Source organism: Syngnathus scovelli, chromosome 5 (genome assembly GCF_024217435.2).
Source record: "Syngnathus scovelli strain Florida chromosome 5, RoL_Ssco_1.2, whole genome shotgun sequence".
In the NCBI taxonomy this organism is placed as follows: domain Eukaryota; kingdom Metazoa; phylum Chordata; class Actinopteri; order Syngnathiformes; family Syngnathidae; genus Syngnathus; species Syngnathus scovelli.
The window spans coordinates 16,371,212-16,390,191 of record NC_090851.1 but is presented as its reverse complement, the minus strand read 5'-3'; the positions used below and the strand labels follow the sequence as shown (position 1 = coordinate 16,390,191).

The 18,980-nt window shown below is 47.9% G+C and overlaps 1 long non-coding RNA gene across 2 annotated transcripts; it reads right to left on the bottom strand.

The window, feature by feature from the left end:
* Positions 1 to 13,582: 13,582 nt before the first annotated feature.
* LOC137840316 (uncharacterized) lies at positions 13,583 to 17,133 on the bottom strand. Of its 2 annotated transcripts, none has more exons than XR_011086875.1 (2): positions 16,381 to 17,133; positions 13,583 to 14,759 (listed from the first exon to the last, which is right to left on the bottom strand). It is a non-coding gene; the product is annotated as an uncharacterized lncRNA (long non-coding RNA). The 2 variants fall into 2 exon arrangements; XR_011086876.1 differs by having other exon boundaries at positions 13,583 to 14,734.
* Positions 17,134 to 18,980: the final 1,847 nt, after the last annotated feature.

Below are 18,980 nucleotides of genomic sequence, written 5' to 3'. Positions count from 1 at the left end.
CGCATTTCCTGGACGAGCTGAGCACGTTTTGTGAAATGTGCTCCTCCCGTCACTCTGGTTGGGTGCGCATAGTAAAAAAGTGCTCTTGGCAGCTAGAGAGTGCCGCGTTGACCACTGCGCATGAAGAAATGACCATCTGCAACGTTTGGTTTAGGTTTTAGGTGCATTTTTAATTTTATTGCTTAAATCGCATTTTCTCGACGAGCTGAGCACGTTTTCTGAAATGTGCTCCTCCCGTCACTCTGGTTGGGTGCGCATAGTAAAAAGTGCTCTTGGCAGCTAGAGAGTGCCGCGTTGACCACTGCGCATAAAGAAATAACCACCTGTAACGTTTGGTTTAGGTTTTAGGTGCATTTTTAATTTTATTGCTTAAATCGCATTTTCTCGACGAGCTGAGCACGTTTTCTGAAATGTGCTCCTCCCGTCACTCTGGTTGGGTGCGCATAGTAAAAAGTGCTAATGGCAGCTAGAGAGTGCCGTGTTGACCACTGCGCATGAAGAACTAACCACCTGCAACGTTTGGTTTAGGTTTTGGGTGCATTTTTAATTTTATTGCTTAAATCGCATTTTCTCGTCAAGCTGAGCACGTTTTCTGAAATGTGCTTCTCCCGTCACTCTGGTCGGGTGCGCATAGTAAAAAGTGCTCTTGGCAGCTAGAGAGTGCCGCGTTGACTGCTGCGCATGAAGAAATGACCATCTGCAACGTTTGGTTTAGGTTTTAGGTGCATTTTTAATTTTATTGCTTAAATCGCATTTTCTTGTCGAGCTGAGCACGTTTTCAGAAATGTGCTCCTCCCGTCACTCTGGTTGGGTGTGCATAGTAAAAAGTGCTCTTGGCAGCTAGAGAGTGCCGCGTTGACCATTGCGCATGTAGAAATAACCACCTGCAACGTTTGGTTTAGGTTTTAGGTGCATTTTTAATTTTATTGCTTAAATCGCATTTTCTCGACGAGCTGAGCACGTTTTCTGAAATGTGCTCCTCCCGTCACTCTGGTTGGGTGCGCATAGTAAAAAGTGCTCTTGGCAGCTAGAGAGTGCCGCGTTGACCACTGCGCATGAAGAAATAACCACCTGCAACGTTTGGTTTAGGTTTTAGGTGCATTTTTAATTTTATTGCTTAAATCGCATTTTCTCGACGAGCTGAGCACGTTTTCTGAAATGTGCTCCTCCCGTCACTCTGGTTGGGTGCGCATAGTAAAAAGTGCTCTTGGCAGCTAGAGAGTGCCGCGTTGACTGCTGCACATGACGAAATAACAACCCCCAACGTTTGGTTTAGGTTTTAGGTGCATTTTTAATTTTATTGCTTAAATCGCATTTTCTCGACGAGCTGAGCACGTTTTCTGAAATGTGCTCCTCCCGTCACTCTGGTTGGGTGCGCATAGTAAAAAAGTGCTCTTGGCAGCTAGAGAGTGCCGCGTTGACCACTGCGCATGAAGAAATGACCATCTGCAACGTTTGGTTTAGGTTTTAGGTGCATTTTTAATTTTATTGCTTAAATCGCATTTTCCCGACGAGCTGAGCATGTTTTCTGAAATGTGCTCCTCCCGTCACTCTGGTTGGGTGCGCATAGTAAAAAGTGCTCTTGGCAGCTAGAGAGTGCCGCGTTGACCACTGCGCATGAAGAAATGACCATCTGCAACGTTTGGTTTAGGTTTTAGGTGCATTTTTAATTTTATTGCTTTAATCGCATTTTCTCGACGAGCTGAGCACGTTTTCTGAAATGTGCTCCTCCCGTCACTCTGGTTGGTTGCGCATAGTAAAAAGTGCTCTTGGCAGCTAGAGAGTGCCGCGTTGACCACTGCGCATGAAGAAATAACCACCTGCAACGTTTGGTTTAGGTTTTAGGTGCATTTTTAATTTTATTGCTTAAATCGCATTTTCTCGACGAGCTGAGCACGTTTTCTGAAATGTGCTTCTCCCGTCACTCTGGTCGGGTGCGCATAGTAAAAAGTGCTCTTGGCAGCTAGAGAGTGCCGCGTTGACTGCTGCACATGAAGAAATAACCACCCCCACCGTTTGGTTTAGGTTTTAGGTGCATTTTTAATTTTATTGCTTAAATCGCATTTTCTCGACGAGCTGAGCACGTTTTCTGAAATGTGCTCCTCCCGTCACTCTGGTTGGGTGCGCATAGTAAAAAGTGCTCTTGGCAGCTAGAGAGTGCCGCGTTGACCACTGCGCATGAAGAAATAACCACCTGTAACGTTTGGTTTAGGTTTTAGGTGCATTTTTAATTTTATTGCTTAAATAGCATTTTCTCGACGAGCTGAGCACGTTTTCTGAAATGTGCTCCTCCCGTCACTCTGGTTGGGTGCGCATAGTAAAAAGTGCTCTTGGCAGCTAGAGAGTGCCGCGTTGACCACTGCGCATGAAGAAATAACCACCTGCAACGTTTGGTTTAGGTTTTGGGTGCATTTTTAATTTTATTGCTTAAATCGCATTTTCTCGACGAGCTGAGCACGTTTTCTGAAATGTGCTTCTCCCGTCACTCTGGTTGGGTGCGCATAGTAAAAAGTGCTCTTGGCAGCTAGAGAGTGCCGCGTTGACTGCTGCACATGAAGAAATAACCACCCCCACCGTTTGGTTTAGGTTTTAGGTGCATTTTTATTTTTATTGCTTAAATCGCATTTTCTCGACGAGCTGAGCACGTTTTCTGAAGCGTGCTCCTCCCGTCACTCTGGTTGGGTGCGCATAGTAAAAAGTGCTCTTGGCAGCTAGAGAGTGCCGCGTTGACCACTGCGCATGAAGAAATAACCACCTGTAACGTTTGGTTTAGGTTTTAGGTGCATTTTTAATTTTATTGCTTAAATAGCATTTTCTCGACGAGCTGAGCACGTTTTCTGAAATGTGCTCCTCCCGTCACTCTGGTTGGGTGCGCATAGTAAAAAGTGCTCTTGGCAGCTAGAGAGTGCCGCGTTGACCACTGCGCATGAAGAAATAACCACCTGCAACGTTTGGTTTAGGTTTTAGGTGCATTTTTAATTTTATTGCTTAAATCGCATTTTCTCGACGAGCTGAGCACGTTTTCTGAAATGTGCTCCTCCCGTCACTCTGGTTGGGTGCGCATAGTAAAAAGTGCTCTTGGCAGCTAGAGAGTGCCGCGTTGACTGCTGCACATGACGAAATAACAACCCCCAACGTTTGGTTTAGGTTTTAGGTGCATTTTTAATTTTATTGCTTAAATCGCATTTTCTCGACGAGCTGAGCACGTTTTCTGAAATGTGCTCCTCCCGTCACTCTGGTTGGGTGCGCATAGTAAAAAAGTGCTCTTGGCAGCTAGAGAGTGCCGCGTTGACCACTGCGCATGAAGAAATGACCATCTGCAACGTTTGGTTTAGGTTTTAGGTGCATTTTTAATTTTATTGCTTAAATCGCATTTTCCCGACGAGCTGAGCACGTTTTCTGAAATGTGCTCCTCCCGTCACTCTGGTTGGGTGCGCATAGTAAAAAGTGCTAATGGCAGCTAGAGAGTGCCGTGTTGACCACTGCGCATGAAGAACTAACCACCTGCAACGTTTGGTTTAGGTTTTGGGTGCATTTTTAATTTTATTGCTTAAATCGCATTTTCTCGTCGAGCTGAGCACGTTTTCTGAAATGTGCTCCTCCCGTCACTCTGGTTGGGTGCGCATAGTAAAAAGTGCTCTTGGCAGCTAGAGAGTGCCGCGTTGACCACTGCGCATGAAGAAATGACCATCTGCAACGTTTGGTTTAGGTTTTGGGTGCATTTTTAATTTTATTTCTTGAATCGCATTTTCTGGACGAGCTGAGCACGTTTTGTGAAATGTGCTCCTCCCGTCACTCTGGTTGGGTGCGCATAGTAAAAAAGTGCTCTTGGCAGCTAGAGAGTGCCGCGTTGACCACTGCGCATGAAGAAATGACCATCTGCAACGTTTGGTTTAGGTTTTAGGTGCATTTGTGGTATATGGTTTTTGCTGCTTCGCTGGTCTTCAAAAAACACTCGGTGATCGGTGGCTGTTTCCCGACGAATGAGCACTTCAGGGACCACGGCTGATTGGGAAAAGATTTTATTCAACCAATGTCAGGGTGAAGTCTTTCCAAAAAGTTGAGTGGCACAAGGCATCGATGTAAAAAAGCCCCCCCCCCCCCCCCCAAAAGGGGGGAGCGAGCGAGAGCGAGCGAACCCGCGCTAGAGCGAGCCCTGAAACCAACGAACGACCCCTGCTCGAACGAGAGACAACAACCCCCCCTCTTGTCAGGCCCGTAGCTTTTATACCTGACAAGAAGCTGATGTCACGGCTTGGGGTAACAGCTGTAGTTTTCAATCTACTAGTTTACTTCAGTCCTAAAAAGGAGATCTTGACCAGCGCTGTTGGTGATGGACAACAACAGCCACTTTACCTTATTATAGGATTGCACACATTGCTGAAACTGAATTCTCCCTGGTCACGGACAACTGGCCCTTCTGTCTTCTACCAAGTACTTATACATTACTGAAACTAAAGCTTCTCTGTACAGCAAATATAGTTTGATAGTCTTACTGCTACTAGTGGATCATCTAGTGCAACATACAGATACGCATAAAATTCAAAATTCACTTCATTCCCCCCTTCGGGACGTTACAAATGTCCCGAAAAAAGTTTAGCAAAAGATGACATCAGTAAACAACCAAAAAATCTTCTCCCAACCAAATTTTTTATGGTCACGTCTACAATTTGGCCTATACATGCACAGCCTAAATTATGCTCGAGGCATGCTACTTAAGGTTACTTTAACTAGGAAAGCTCAAACTATTTAGTTAGCCAATTTCTCCTTGACAACAGTCTGAGGCCTCTCAGGAACCACAAGTAAAGAAAATTGAAGTCCACATTATACAGACGACGGTACCACCCCCCTTAGGTAATACCCTTACAACGGTGACAAATTGCGAAGTAATAAATTTGGTGTGGCCCGTTAGAAGCCCCAAAAAGCTGTCGGCCCTACCTCTAGACAAAAAAACTCGCCCGTCTAATGACAAGGAAAAAGAGGAAGGCCCCTTCTACTAACGCCAGTGGTTCCCCTCACCTGGTGTCACCCAGGTGTAAGGAGCCCTGGCACATTACAATCCACAAAACAGTATGAGCTCACCAAACAGTATGGAAATGGAATGACATGTCCACCTAACACCAAACAGTGAAATTGTACCGTCACATGATCAGCATGCCAGCAGGTAACAAAATGAGGTAAAAATATTGGAATAAACAATGAGGTATATAGTAATGAGGTATCAAAACATGCTATCAAAACAAGCCCCCGAAATGTCGCCCCCCTTCTTCATGTGTAGGTGCGTGCTGAGGCAGAGTCCATTCCCCGAATCTTCAGCGATAGAACGTGCTGGGTATCACTGCCCAGGGCCTGCTGTCCATACAAAGTCCTTATGTCCAGGTCACTGTCCATAGAGTCCCTTGCACGGCCCCGGTCAGCATTCAGAGGTTCTGGAACGAATAAGAACTCCTGCCAGTATCGTGTGTTGACAATGGCACTCAACGCAAAACACATGCCACTTTGACACAATAACGATGGTAAACTGGTCGCGGGCTGGGCAACAACATACGGTGGATCACATTCCAGTGGAATCATGCAACACATCACACAAAAAGGAAAATGAAAACCCAAGGAAGTGGCGCTACGCCGATGTTCCCACTCCTTCATCCCCTAACTTTGGGTTTTCATTTTCGTGTATAGCTCTATTTTTTGTATTTTTCTGATATTAATTCTCCTCTCCCATGCACTCCCCTTAACATTTTATTATGTTTAATCCGAGTACCTGTCAGTCACTATCATTTCACCAGAGTAAGTCAGATCAGTCTCACAGTCGATCGGGAGCAGCGGCATCTGGGTCTGGTCCCTTGGCATTACCACGCCTATCCACCGTAATATAGCAAGTCATTATCACAGTGCAAAAACAAAGCATCACACCTAGTGATATCCCGAGCGCCCCCAACACCTGCGCCACTATCGTCCCTATAGGTCCCAGTCTATCCTGTATCCAGCCGGTTGCTGACCAACCAGCGCCCTCAGACGGCCCAAAAGAATCTCGAATGACTTTAAGCGCGTCGATGATACTGGTAATGTTGTCGGTGTTATCAGGGATCAAAGTGTAGCAGGCGTCATCTGTCAAGTTTAGGGCTATGCACAACCCCCCTTGCCTCGCCAAGATATAATCCAAAGCCATGTCATGTTTAAGCAGGGTCAACCGATGGCTCTTTTGGGTAAGTGACAACTGCCGGAAGCCCTTGATCGTCTCATTTGCAAATCCCTGGAGGGTATACGTAATATTATCAATGTGATCTGCCAAAAATGTCACCCCATACCAGGGAAAGATCCCAAGGCCCCATTTTTCTCCCAAGCTAATTCTCCAATGGTACGCATCCGTAGTGTGAAACGCCGCCATCTCCCTCTTGGCCCTGCTTGGGACCGCCTGATAAGTCTCCCCCTCCGGCTTGTGGCCCCTCTTTATTGTCATCACCTCAAACGGGAGCTTCAGGGTAGCAGAATAGCAGCAACCCAACCATCCATAAGGCAAAAACAAATAAGCTTTAGTTCCACATACCCACCAGATGTCTCTAAGGTTACCTATGGTTGTGTTTCCAGGCACCGTGCGATTCTCCACCATCACAGTAATCGCATTATAGGAGTCGGGTAGAGGAAAGGTCACCGGATGGATGGCTCCCCTTTCCCCCCATGCTTCACCTGGGAACTGCATAGAGTAATAGTCGCAATCTGCCACCCCCATAGGCACCCCCGGATCACCGTGAGTCACATTAGAGCAAAAACAGGCGGGCACCTTTACAGATGGCACCTCTATGGATTCTGGCACCGCAACTTGAATGTCCTCATGCACGGCGAGCATATCCAAATAGGGAAGTTCACTTATCCACGCGCACACCCCTGTGGGCTTAAAAATCTTCCTGACCTGAGCGTCAGTTTCAGGTGCTTTCCACGACTGCTCGTACACCAACCAAAGCAATAGCCTAAGTTGGCAATCGTCGGATACCGGCACTGAAACAGTCTGAAAAACAGCTTTCAGCGTACTTGGTGATTTTACCCTTACCAAGCACGGCCCACTCACTGCCTTGGACGACTTGATCGAATGCACCAACAGTTGATACCACATGTTTCTTCCTGCCCATTCATCAACCCCCGGTAATGCCAACGCATCGAACCCATAAGCCTTCCAAGCAGCTTCCCGTCTTGCCATAGCATGCAAATTGGTTCGCACCTCCGCCGGGGACCAGTCCGAGTCCGCAAACGCTTCATGGACAGGTCCTGGAACGTCAGGCGTCGGCTTTACCGCCTCCGCCGTTGTCATGAGCGTCCCCGCCGCGGCCGACTGCGTTTCAATGTTGTCGCCAATCGTTGTCATGGATACAATGTCAATTTTGATTGTGACTGTCTTTTCCGTCTTAACATACTCCGTGACTGGGCTGTCTGGTTGTTCGTCATCAATTTCTTTTTTCTCCGTCAATGTCACGAAAGTAACACTGTCTACCGTCGCTTGGTCGCCCATGCGTTCTGCCTTTCCCACTCCCATTTTGAAACAGGTACACGTATAGTTTCCGAAATCACTCATGCCAATTTTTGTCAGAAATAGAGCGCAATCTCCTAACACCTCAAATCGCCTATATGTGTTTAGTAACAGTACATTGTTCACATGTGTTCGCTGAGCCAGGGCAAGGATGTTACCGGTGTTGTCTTCCCATTTGGCGGTGTGTCTGCACAGGGACCTTCCTGCCCTTGCGCAATTACATGGCAGTATGACAGCTCTTCCCAACACTCCGTCAACATTGCTCAATGTAACGCTCCGGCCGGACTCTGTGGCGGACTGGGCGTCCGTCACTGGGTCCTGTTGGGTGACCGTGTCCATTGGGGACACCATCTCCGGTGGTAGTTGGCTCGGTGTCGCTGTGTTGGGGAGCGTCACCTGCATCTGGGGAGGGCGCGTCGTCGAGATTGACATTGTCGAACTGTTGGCTTCCTCGATCGTCGGCTGTGTCGCCCCCGATGTCCTCAGGAACAGATACAGCAGACACGTTATCCACCACAGCTCGACCTTGCCCGTCTTCATCCCGATCTGGGCCCCTGGGCGATTCTTGTTCTGGCAGTTGTTCGGAGTTCTCGCAGCCACGACTCCCTCTTTGGGGTTCTTCATCTTTGGGCACCTTGACGCAGTGTGTCAGATGGTACCAAGTTGGCGACCCTTTTACTTGCACCGCTGTTCCGGTACAGCGGACAACTTCAAATGGCCCCTGCCGTCTTTCGTTGTACCACTTGCGGCGGAACACTTTCACATACACCTTGTCTCCTGGCTGAACTGTGTCTTTAGTATTTGCCTCGAGTTTCTCTTGTGCTTCTTCTTGTTTCTGCCTGTCAACAACATAGGTGGAAATATTCCTATGTATCGTGGTTAAATGTTTGACATAGGCTTTCATTTCTTCCTTCAAAATTGACAGGCTTGGGCCTTTCCCACTGGTACGCAAACACGGCGAAGGCATGCGTCTACCGGTTACCAATTCATGTGGGGTCAAATGCAAATCGCGGAGTTCACTCGCACCGCAAACCATCAGTGCCAGTGGTAAGGCAGCTATCCAATTCAAGCCTGTATGTTGACAAATTTTGGAAATTCGATTTTTTATGACGCCGTTCATTTTTTCACAAATGCCTTGGCTTTGTGGATGATACACTGCTCCGAGCCGCTGTTTAATTCCCAATTTTTGCATTATGATTTTGACCGTTTTATCCACAAACTCTCTCCCGTTATCTGAAGAAATCCTATCCGGCAGACCCCATCTGCTGATAACTTCGCGGCACAGAAACTTGGCCACAGACTGAGCATCTTTCCGTTTAGTTGGACAGGCCTCCGGCCATCTTGAAAACCGGTCTACGACCACCAACATATATCTTTTCCCTTCGACAGGTTGTATCATGTCGACAAAATCCACCACTAGTTCTCTCATGCGGCCTCTTCTCACATTGTTTTTCAAACAGATTGCACATTTTCCAATTACCTGGTCGATTTGTTCGAGCAAATATGGCGCCCAAAACCCGTATTCTGCGGTTATTTTTCTCTTTACCTCCCCCCTTGACACATGGGCCAACCCATGTGCCTCCTGGATTAATAGTCCCAGCAAATCTGGCGGCGCCACTACCAGACCTTCGTGATTTCTCCACAGTCCAGTAGGGTCTTGACTCGCCCCCCTTTGCTCCCAAAGGTGTTTATCCATCGGGTTAACGGCTGCCTGCATTAAGATTACATCTCTGAGTGTGACCCTGTCTTCGAGGTCGACCTCATGCGTAACCAACAAAACTTTCCCTTTCTGGCTGCCTTTCGTGACAGCCCTGGCTGCTTCGTCCGCCACTCTATTTCCCTGCGTGACACTGGACGCATCGGACTTGTGGGCAGCACATTTTGCAATGGCTATTTCTCTAGGTTTCATCATGGCCACCAGCAGCTTCATTATCTGCGCATGATGCTGGATGGGGGAACCGTCAGTCTTCTTGAACCCCCGATTCCTCCACACAGCACCGAACAGGTGGCACACGCTATGCGCATATGCCGAATCTGTATAGATTGTCACTCTTTTCCCTTCTGCGAGCAGGCATGCTTCTGTTAACCCCACCAGTTCAGCAAGTTGGGCCGAGGCCGGTTGTGGCACCACTTCGGCTTTGATCGTTACAAACTCAGGTCCCTGCGCTTGCACGACCGCATAGCCTGCGCATAAATTTTCTCCGACTCGATAACAAGAGCCGTCTGTCCAAAGTTCGAGATCTGCTTCCCTCAGAGGGATAGCTTGCAAATCGGACCGCAGTCTAGAGTATTTTTCTGACTCATGCAAACAATCGTGGGGGTCCCCATCCTCTGAAGTTGGCAAAAACTCAGCTGGGTTTACAGTAGTACACCTTGCTAGAGTGACATCCTCTTGCTCCAAGAGCCTGTAATAGTCCCGGAGCCGGGGCTCTGTCAAGGTGTACTTGCCATGGTTCAACAGAGTCCGAAGACTATGGTGAGTAAGAATTGTCACAGGATAGCCCATGGTGATAGCAGAGGCTTTGTCATTCATCAAATAGACTCCAACCATTGCTCTATAGCATGGCGGCAGGCCCATCTCCACCTCGGAGTAGGATGTCGAATAATAGGCCACAGGTTGGGGTCCAGACCCTGTGCCTGTAGGCTGACAAAGAATTGAACATGCAAACCTACCCCCCGCCGAGATTGACGTGAATAACACAAAAATTTTCGAATAATCTGGTAAAGCCAATGCCGGGGCCTCTTGCAATCGTGCTTTGATTGTTTCAAATGCCACATGGCCATCCTGTGTCCAATCCAGCGTGGCGTGGAGATCATTATTGCCTGTGTCTTTGATCATAGCTCTTAACGGCCCTACCAATTTGGCGTATTCTTCGACCCAGGAGGCCGAATATCCCGCAATTCCCAGAAAGGTTAGCATTTGCCGAACAGTTCTGGGTTTTGGAGCCGTTCGTATCGCCTCCAAATGGCCATCTGAGATACGTCTCTGTCCGTACGATATTTTCTGGCCCAAATAGTCAACCTGTTTTTGACAGTATTGTAATTTCTTTTGTGACACTTTATGACCATTTTCTGCCAAAATTTGCAACAGTTTGATCGAGTCTTTGTGGCACGTCTCGGCATCCGATGCACAGACAATAATGTCGTCCACATATTGAATAACAGTGCTCTGCACCTGTCTTTCGAGCCCTTCGAGATCATCCTTTAACACTTTGTTAAACACATGAGGGCTATGTTTGTAACCCATAGGAAGTCTCTGATATTGATAAAACTGTCCTTTGAATGTGAACCCGAACAGTCCTTGTGATTCGCTACTGAGTGGGACACTGAAAAAGGCGCCACAAAGGTCCACCACTGAGAAGCATTCCGCGTCCGGCGGAATCTGTGCCAGCAGGGTGTGCGGATCTGGCACATCGGCTACATTGTCAATCACCACTTCGTTCACGGCTCGAAGGTCATGTACTAGCCGGTGGGTGTTGTCAGGCTTTTTCAAGGGCAGTATTGGCGTATTACTAAGAGGGGTCTGCGTCACTCTTAACACATTTGCCCCGAGCAATCCTTCGATCTGTGTTTCAATCCCCCGCACCGCTTCCTCCTTCAGAGGGTACTGTGTTTTCCATGGGGGTCTGCAGCCTGGCCGAAGATCCACTGTTACCGGTTGTGCAGATTTTACAAGTCCAATATCCGTACTATGGCGAGACCACAGGTAGTCAGGTACCTGTCGTAGCATGTCTTCTTTAAGTTGGTCCGTCGTCATACTGAGGATGGAGTCGTGCGACAGCTGCACCGTTTGGAGCTGTCCATGTCCATGCGCTGAAACCATGATTTTCATGAAACGTTTATCAACACTCACCCACAGAGCATTGTTTCCTGCCAGTGGGGAAAACTTGAGTGTTTCCGCCTCCGCCATCATTTCTCCTACATGTTGCTGCTCCCAGTCTTCTGCTATCAACAAAGTCACATGTGGGATGCTATTCTTGACTTTAAATTCCTTGTCGATGAATCCGTTTCTCTGGATTTTCATGGCCACTCCCTGTGGTCCCAGGATAATGCAAGGGCCGTTCAATTGCACTTCTTGCGGTTGCTGACGCAACCACTCTTCTGCCTGTGCCTGCGTTAGGTCTTTGTGGTATTGTAGCGTGCAGTGGAATGGGTACTCTGGGGTCCTTGCTCCTGGTCTATTGGAGCGGATAAACTTTTCCCACTTCTTGTATGGTTCCAATAGGTTGTCGCTGACATCTCCCACCCAAAATACAGTGGGCGTCGACTTCCCGGACCTTGACTGCATCATCACCTCGTGGCACGTTTTGTTTGGTATTTCAACCTCACATCCAACGGGAGAACACTTTATGGTACAGTTCAATCCACACAGGGCATCTCTGCCGAGGAGGGCAATGGGTGTACGGTTTGACACCAGGACTGGAATTTTTATTGTGTGGTCTTGCCAGCAGAGCTTTACTGGTCTTGTGGAAGGGATCAGCTGTTTAATACCCTCGAACCCTATTGTCCGCACAAAATGACCGGACATGGGGAGATGTGTAGCGTCTTCGGGCCGGATACAAGTGAAAGCCGCTCCGCTGTCAACCATAGCTGTCAAAGGCTGATCATTTACTTTCACTGTTATTGTTGGCTCCTGTTCCGGACCTGACACTACCAGCTGACATCCCCCCTTAGGGCACTCTGGGCACCCCTAAAATCCAGGCTCCGGGCCCCAAAAGGGGTTTACCGGGCCCTGAGGCCTTTGGCCTCGTGGTTTGGTTCCCCCTCTGAAACCACCTCCAGAGGAGTTGTTATAGGGCCTATCACACTGGCGAGATATGTGGCCTGGTCGACCGCAATTATAGCACGCATTAGGTCTCTGTTGTAGGCCCCCCGGGAGATTAGGCCTTCCTGCCCGTCCTTTGTCTCCACGGGCCGTGGCTCCCCAGAGATGGGCCGGTCTGTTTCCCCATTGAGGGGCTGGGCTGAAGGGCACCGCCATGGCTGCTTGCGGAGTTAGGCCATGCGGGGACGTGGGCTGTAAAATGATTTGTTGCGGTGGAGCTTGCACCACGACTGTCTGCTTCTTTTCCTTTTTATTGTCCACGAGCTGCACTTGGTTCAGCCTCCTCACCACTTCTTGGTCCTGCTCCTTTTGAGCCATCTCCTTCTTGCGGAACCAATCGACTTGATGAGCGATGTGATCAGTGTAGACATTAGTCGTCATGCTTCCCAGTCCCACCACTTCGGCCAGTTTGCTCCTCACTTGCACGGGCAGGCCCTTTTGGATCTTATCCCGCAAGATAGATTTTTCCATTTGGGTTGTATCTGGATCATTTCCTGTGATGTGTCTCCAAGTCTGATATGCTCTTGCCACGTATGAGCGTGCGTTCTCTGTCGGTCCCAGGGGTTCGAGCACAATATTATCAGGGTTTACATTTGTCGGGTACGCTGCCTTCAGTGCTCCCCACATCTGGCCTCGGACTGCTGCAAACAGGTCAGAGTCATTTGCTGATGTTGTAGCAAAGCGATGTAACCCTGCTTTTCCCAAAATGTCTTTCATGGTATGGACTCCTACCACGTTAGCCAGAAGCCTCTTAATGTCTCCTACCGCGAACTGGGTTCCCACCATGCACTCCTCCAATTTGGATATCCAAGGGTGTGCTCCGTCTTGAATGGTGGGCAGCTTCTCAAGGATGGCTGACATGTCAGAATTCTGCCATGGTTTGTATTCCAGCTGTTGTCCTCTCACCAAAACTGGTAGGATTGTATTTACCCGCCTTGATCTTTGCTCCTGGCTCAAAAGGGACGCTGGTATTTTGGACGCTTCTTTCTTCAGCTTGCGTTCAGCGACCTCCAACCTTTGCAATTGTTCCTCCAGCTCCTCTTGCTCCTTTGGTTCCACACTCCAGTCCAATTCCTCCAGGCATTGCTTTTTCCTGCTCTTAATGCTCATTAAGGCGGTTCTTCTCCAATCCTCCATGGCCGTGGGGGTGGAGCATGAGGTAGGCGTAGGATCCTTGTCTCCCCCGTCATCATCACTACTGTCGCTTCCACTGTCGGTACTACTAAAATATGTTCTTGTTCTAATCTTTTTCCCCGGAGTGCGTCCTTTTTCCTCCGCTTTTTTCAAAATGCTTTTGATTGTGGGGTCATAGCCCCCCGCTGCTCCTTCAGCATCACTCTGGCTGTCATACTGCAGCTCCTTTCTGGTGTAGTCAAAAGTGCCATGCTTCGCAAATCGTGTTTTATTTCTTTTGCGGGCGGTGCTAGGGTGCATGATGATGGTGGTCTTTGCTCTTCCTGTTTCGACAATGTCCTTATCCTCCGTCTCCAGCTGATAACTTCCTTCCTGGTTGATTATCGGAAGTTGTGGATAGACGTTTCCACGGTCTTCACTCACATCATACGGTGGGGGATTCTTAACAGGGGACACATGTGAAAAAGGCATGTTTGCTTTTTCCATTAGGTTCTTAGCTTCTTCCATATTCTTCTGCACTTCAGCTTTAATTTTCTCTTTTCTCTGTTGGAACTCTCGGTTCAATTTGAGTCCCTCTTCGTCAAATATTTTTAACAATCCCAATTCCCATTCTCTTTTTTCCTTCCTCTTTTCTCCTCTTTTTCCTTTTTTATGTCCTGCCTTGTATGCTGATACTAGTACACGTATAGTCTCAACTACTTCCCTGTTAAAAGTCCCTTCCACCGGCCAAGGCCTCTCGATGTCAGGCCATCTCTTATTCCATCTTTTGGATATTTCTTTAACCCCCTTAATAAGCGGGTAGTTTCTCAGAACTACCTCGATGGGGGTAGTCACCATTGGACTAGCATAGTTCCTTTCTCCCATTTTTTTTTTTTTTTTTTTTTTTTTTTTTTTTTTTTTGATTGCAGGTAACAATATCAATTAAACAATGCACATACGATTTTGCCAACCTCAGATGGACCCCTTAAGACCGGCTGTCTCAATTGATATTTGATCCAGTGTATTCTGTCCGCGCTATTTCTGTACCCGCGCTCAACTTATGTTGGAGATGACACCTTGTTTGAAAAACAATTGTTCACAAGTTTATGATGATCAGTCTGTAGTCAGTCCGCTATGCAATCCCTGTTCTCAGGTTAGAGTGAAATGCAAGAGTTTGTGGACAAAATCACACTGGCCTTAAGAATTTGAATGCGACGCTCCACGAAGCTCTTCTCCAGACGACTTGGAAGTTCAGTCTGTGTGTCTTTGTCCCCCTGGAGAAACGGATGTATCCGCCGTCTCAGGTTTTTTATGTAAACAGAAAATCAGAAGTATTGAGGAGAGCCCCAGAGAGCAATATCAATAATTGGTTTTTAATTTTATCATTCTGTCTTTAATTTAAATTAACAAGTCGGGCTTTTCTGCAACTTCAATTTCTCATTGCTCCCAGAGGGTCTAGGGGCGCCAGCTGACCCCTTCTTGAGATGCATACATGCACATCTATATTAGTGTCGTATTAGGTAGCATTCCCGTGCTTCTTGTTTCTTGTTAGACAGCTGTGGTACATTAATTCTCCTGGGTTTCAGTTACCTCAGGACTTCCACAGTTGGTTATGCATTCTTTTGCTCCCCCATCATCCTGTCCCACTTTCTCGCTACCAGCAAGGTAGACCCCAAAATGGGCACAACTCTGGCCCCGCGCCCCGCCCCCACGTCACCCACACGGGGAGTGCCTAGCCTTGAAACACGGTGGGCAGGTACAGGTTGGCCACTCCCTGTCCCGCCCCCGAAGCCAGATTCCCCTCCCCGAGCGGGCACCGCAGGCGGGCACGCGCCCCAGAGCACCGAGAAGCTCACCATTCTTTTAGCTTTTTTCTGCCTCTCCAAGCACGCTCACCCACACGCATTCAAGAGCAAACACACACACTTACTCACGATCGCGCACACGCGCACACACGCACGCTCACACACACACACCCATGGGTACACACACACACACACACACACACAAATAGAATCTTGCATGTCTCCGCACGCGCAGACACTCACAAACAGACGCCATTGAGCGACAAACGCTCACGCACAAACACAGAAGACAGAGCAGGATTCGAATCCATTCCACGTTTTGCTGTTTGCCTACTGCGGCTATGCAGTTTGGTTTTTAACAGTGCAGATATGCACTGACAAATACGCACGTCTTACTTAACTTTCGTTTCGTTTCGTTTCTAATAGCGCTTTATATTTTCCCCTTTATTTTCTGCAGAATTTAACTTAAGTGTGCACACAAATTACTTTTCCATCATGGTATACCAATCCTTGCACTCCGAGGCCTCATTGCCACATTTTCCCTGTCTCCAGAGGGATCTCTACACACACAATGCCGTACAGCACCTATTTCCCAAACGCGGTCTGTACAGGCTCAAATTTATCAAACTTTGACAGACGTGCATGCTATTATAATACGTCCCCATAGAGGAATCGAACCGCAAGCAGATCGTATCAGCTCAATCAATATTCAAAAACCGCCAGTCCTTCGTTTTACCTGGGGGCCTCTTACACCAGCATTTAAATTGACAAGCCTTATAACTCACATACACCTCTAATTCGATCAGTGCCCAAACGACGTGGCTTCGCGCGCATCATTCTCTTCGGCCCACAGGTCGCGCTAACCTGGCCGGATATTTCTCCATCCACTCACTCTCACGGTACGGATGCCAAGGTTGCGCTCGTTCCTATTAGCCAAACGCGGTCAACGCAACCTCCCTTTTTCGTTGGACTTTGGCAGAGACTAGCACAACCGCCGAACATCTCGACAATCGCACTTGGCGCTTGCAGTGTCCCGGCTATGTCCCAGGAATTTTCAGCCTCTGGGGGCGAGGCGGATGTGATTTATCTCTTGTCACAACATAGTTCAATCGTACCTGTGTTTCCGCCACAATCACACAGCTAAAATTTCGATCCTCCGCGGGACCATTGAAACGACTAATTTCCACGTCCACGTTTTATGGGACTTCCTACTATTTACTTCTCGTGACAGCCGATCAGCGTTGTTCATGACAACATGTCCTGTTTCACATTCGCTCTCCCTGGAGCGTTTAATTCGTTTATCATTCTCACAAGACATGCCATTCACTCGTGCAATCCCCAAAACGTTTTGTTACTGTTCCCTTTTTATTTATTGTTTTTTATTTATTTTCCTGTTTTTATTTTACTTTTCTTTCGCTGTCTCTATTTGGGGCCACTCCCCCTTCAAAAGTCGCATTATGACAGCTTTTGACTAGGAGAGACAACTTTCCCTGGAGCCAGCCGTGGCCCCATCAGATCCGTTTAACTGCCCTCCGTGTGGGGGACAACGCTCCCTCCCCCCCTTTCCAAGAGCGAGCATGCTGCGGCGACTTTGAGTGCAAGCAACTCACCTCAAAACAGGTCGTCGGCTGGCCGCTGGATGCTCACGGAGAGAGCGGGCGGGACGGTCCCCCTGGAGAACACGAATCCTGTTCGTGACGCCAAAAATGTGGTATATGGTTTTTGCTGCTTCGCTGGTCTTCAAAAAACACTCGGTGATCGGTGGCTGTTTCCCGACGAATGAGCACTTCAGGGACCACGGCTGATTGGGAAAAGATTTTATTCAACCAAGTGAAGTCTTTCCAAAAAGTTGAGTGGCACAAGGCATCGATGTAAAAAAGCCCCCCCCCCCCCCCCCAAAAGGGGGGAGCGAGCGAGAGCGAGCGAACCCGCGCTAGAGCGAGCCCTGAAACCAACGAACGACCCCTGCTCGAACGAGAGACAACAACCCCCCCTCTTGTGAGGCCCGTAGCTTTTATACCTGACAAGAAGCTGATGTCACGGCTTGGGGTAACAGCTGTAGTTTTCAATCTACTAGTTTACTTCAGTCCTAAAAAGGAGATCTTGACCAGCGCTGTTGGTGATGGACAACAACAGCCACTTTACCTTATTATAGGATTGCACACATTGCTGAAACTGAATTCTCCCTGGTCACGGACAACTGGCCCTTCTGTCTTCTACCAAGTACTTATACATTACTGAAACTAAAGCTTCTCTGTACAGCAAATATAGTTTGATAGTCTTACTGCTACTAGTGGATCATCTAGTGCAACATACAGATACGCATAAAATTCAAAATTCACTTCACATTTTTAATTTTATTGCTTAAATCGCATTTTCTCGACGAGCCGAGCACGTATTCTGAAATGTGCTCCTCCCGTCAGTCTGGTTGGGTGCGCATAGTAAAAAGTGCTCTTGGCAGCTAGAGAGTGCCGCGTTGACCACTGCGCATGAAGAAATAACCACCTGCAACGTTTGGTTTAGGTTTTAGGTGCATTTTTAATTTTATTGCTTAAATCGCATTTTCTCGACGAGCTGAGCACGTTTTCTGAAATGTGCTCCTCCCGTCACTCTGGTTGGGTGCGCATAGTAAAAAGTGCCCTTGGCAGCTAGAGAGTGCCGCGTTGACCACTGCGCATGAAGAAATAACCACCTGCAACGTTTGGTTTAGGTTTTGGGTGCATTTTTAATTTTATTGCTTAAATCGCATTTTCTCGACGAGCTGAGCACGTTTTCTGAAATGTGCTCCTCCCGTCACTCTGGTTGGGTGTGCATAGTAAAAAGTGCTCTTGGCAGCTAGAGAGTGCCGCGTTGACCACTGCGCATGAAGAAATGACCATCTGCAACGTTTGGTTTAGGTTTTATGTGCATTTTTAATTTTATTGCTTAAATCGCATTTTCTCGACGAGCCGAGCACGTTTTCTGAAATGTGCTCCTCCCGTCAGTCTGGTTGGGTGCGCATAGTAAAAAGTGCTCTTGGCAGCTAGAGAGTGCCGCGTTGACCACTGCGCATGAAGAAATAACCACCTGCAACGTTTGGTTTAGGTTTTAGGTGCATTTTTAATTTTATTGCTTAAATCGCATTTTCTCGACGAGCTGAGCACGTTTTCTGAAATGTGCTCCTCCCGTCACTCTGGTTGGGTGCGCATAGTAAAAAGTGCCCTTGGCAGCTAGAGAGTGCCGCGTTGACCACTGCGCATGAATAAATGACCATCTGCAACGTTTGGTTTAGGTTTTGGGTGCATTTTTAATTTTATTGCTTAAATCGCATTTTCTCGACGAGCTGAGCACGTTTTCTGAAATGTGCTCCTCCCGTCACTCTGGTTGGGTGCGCATAGTAAAAAGTGCTCTTGGCAGCTAGAGAGTGCCGCGTTGGCCACTGCGCATGAAGAAATAACCACCTGCAACGTTTGGTTTAGGTATTAGGTGCATTTTTAATTTTATTGCTTAAATCGCATTTTCTCGACGAGCTGAGCACGTTTTCTGAAATGTGCTCCTCCCGTCACTCTGGTTGGGTGCGCATAGTAAAAAGTGCTCTTGGCAGCTAGAGAGTGCCGCGTTGACCACGGCGCATGAAGAAATGACCATCTGCAACGTTTGGTTTAGGTTTTAGGTGCATTTTTAATTTTATTGCTTTGATCGCATTTTCTCGACGAGCTGAGCACGTTTTCTGAAA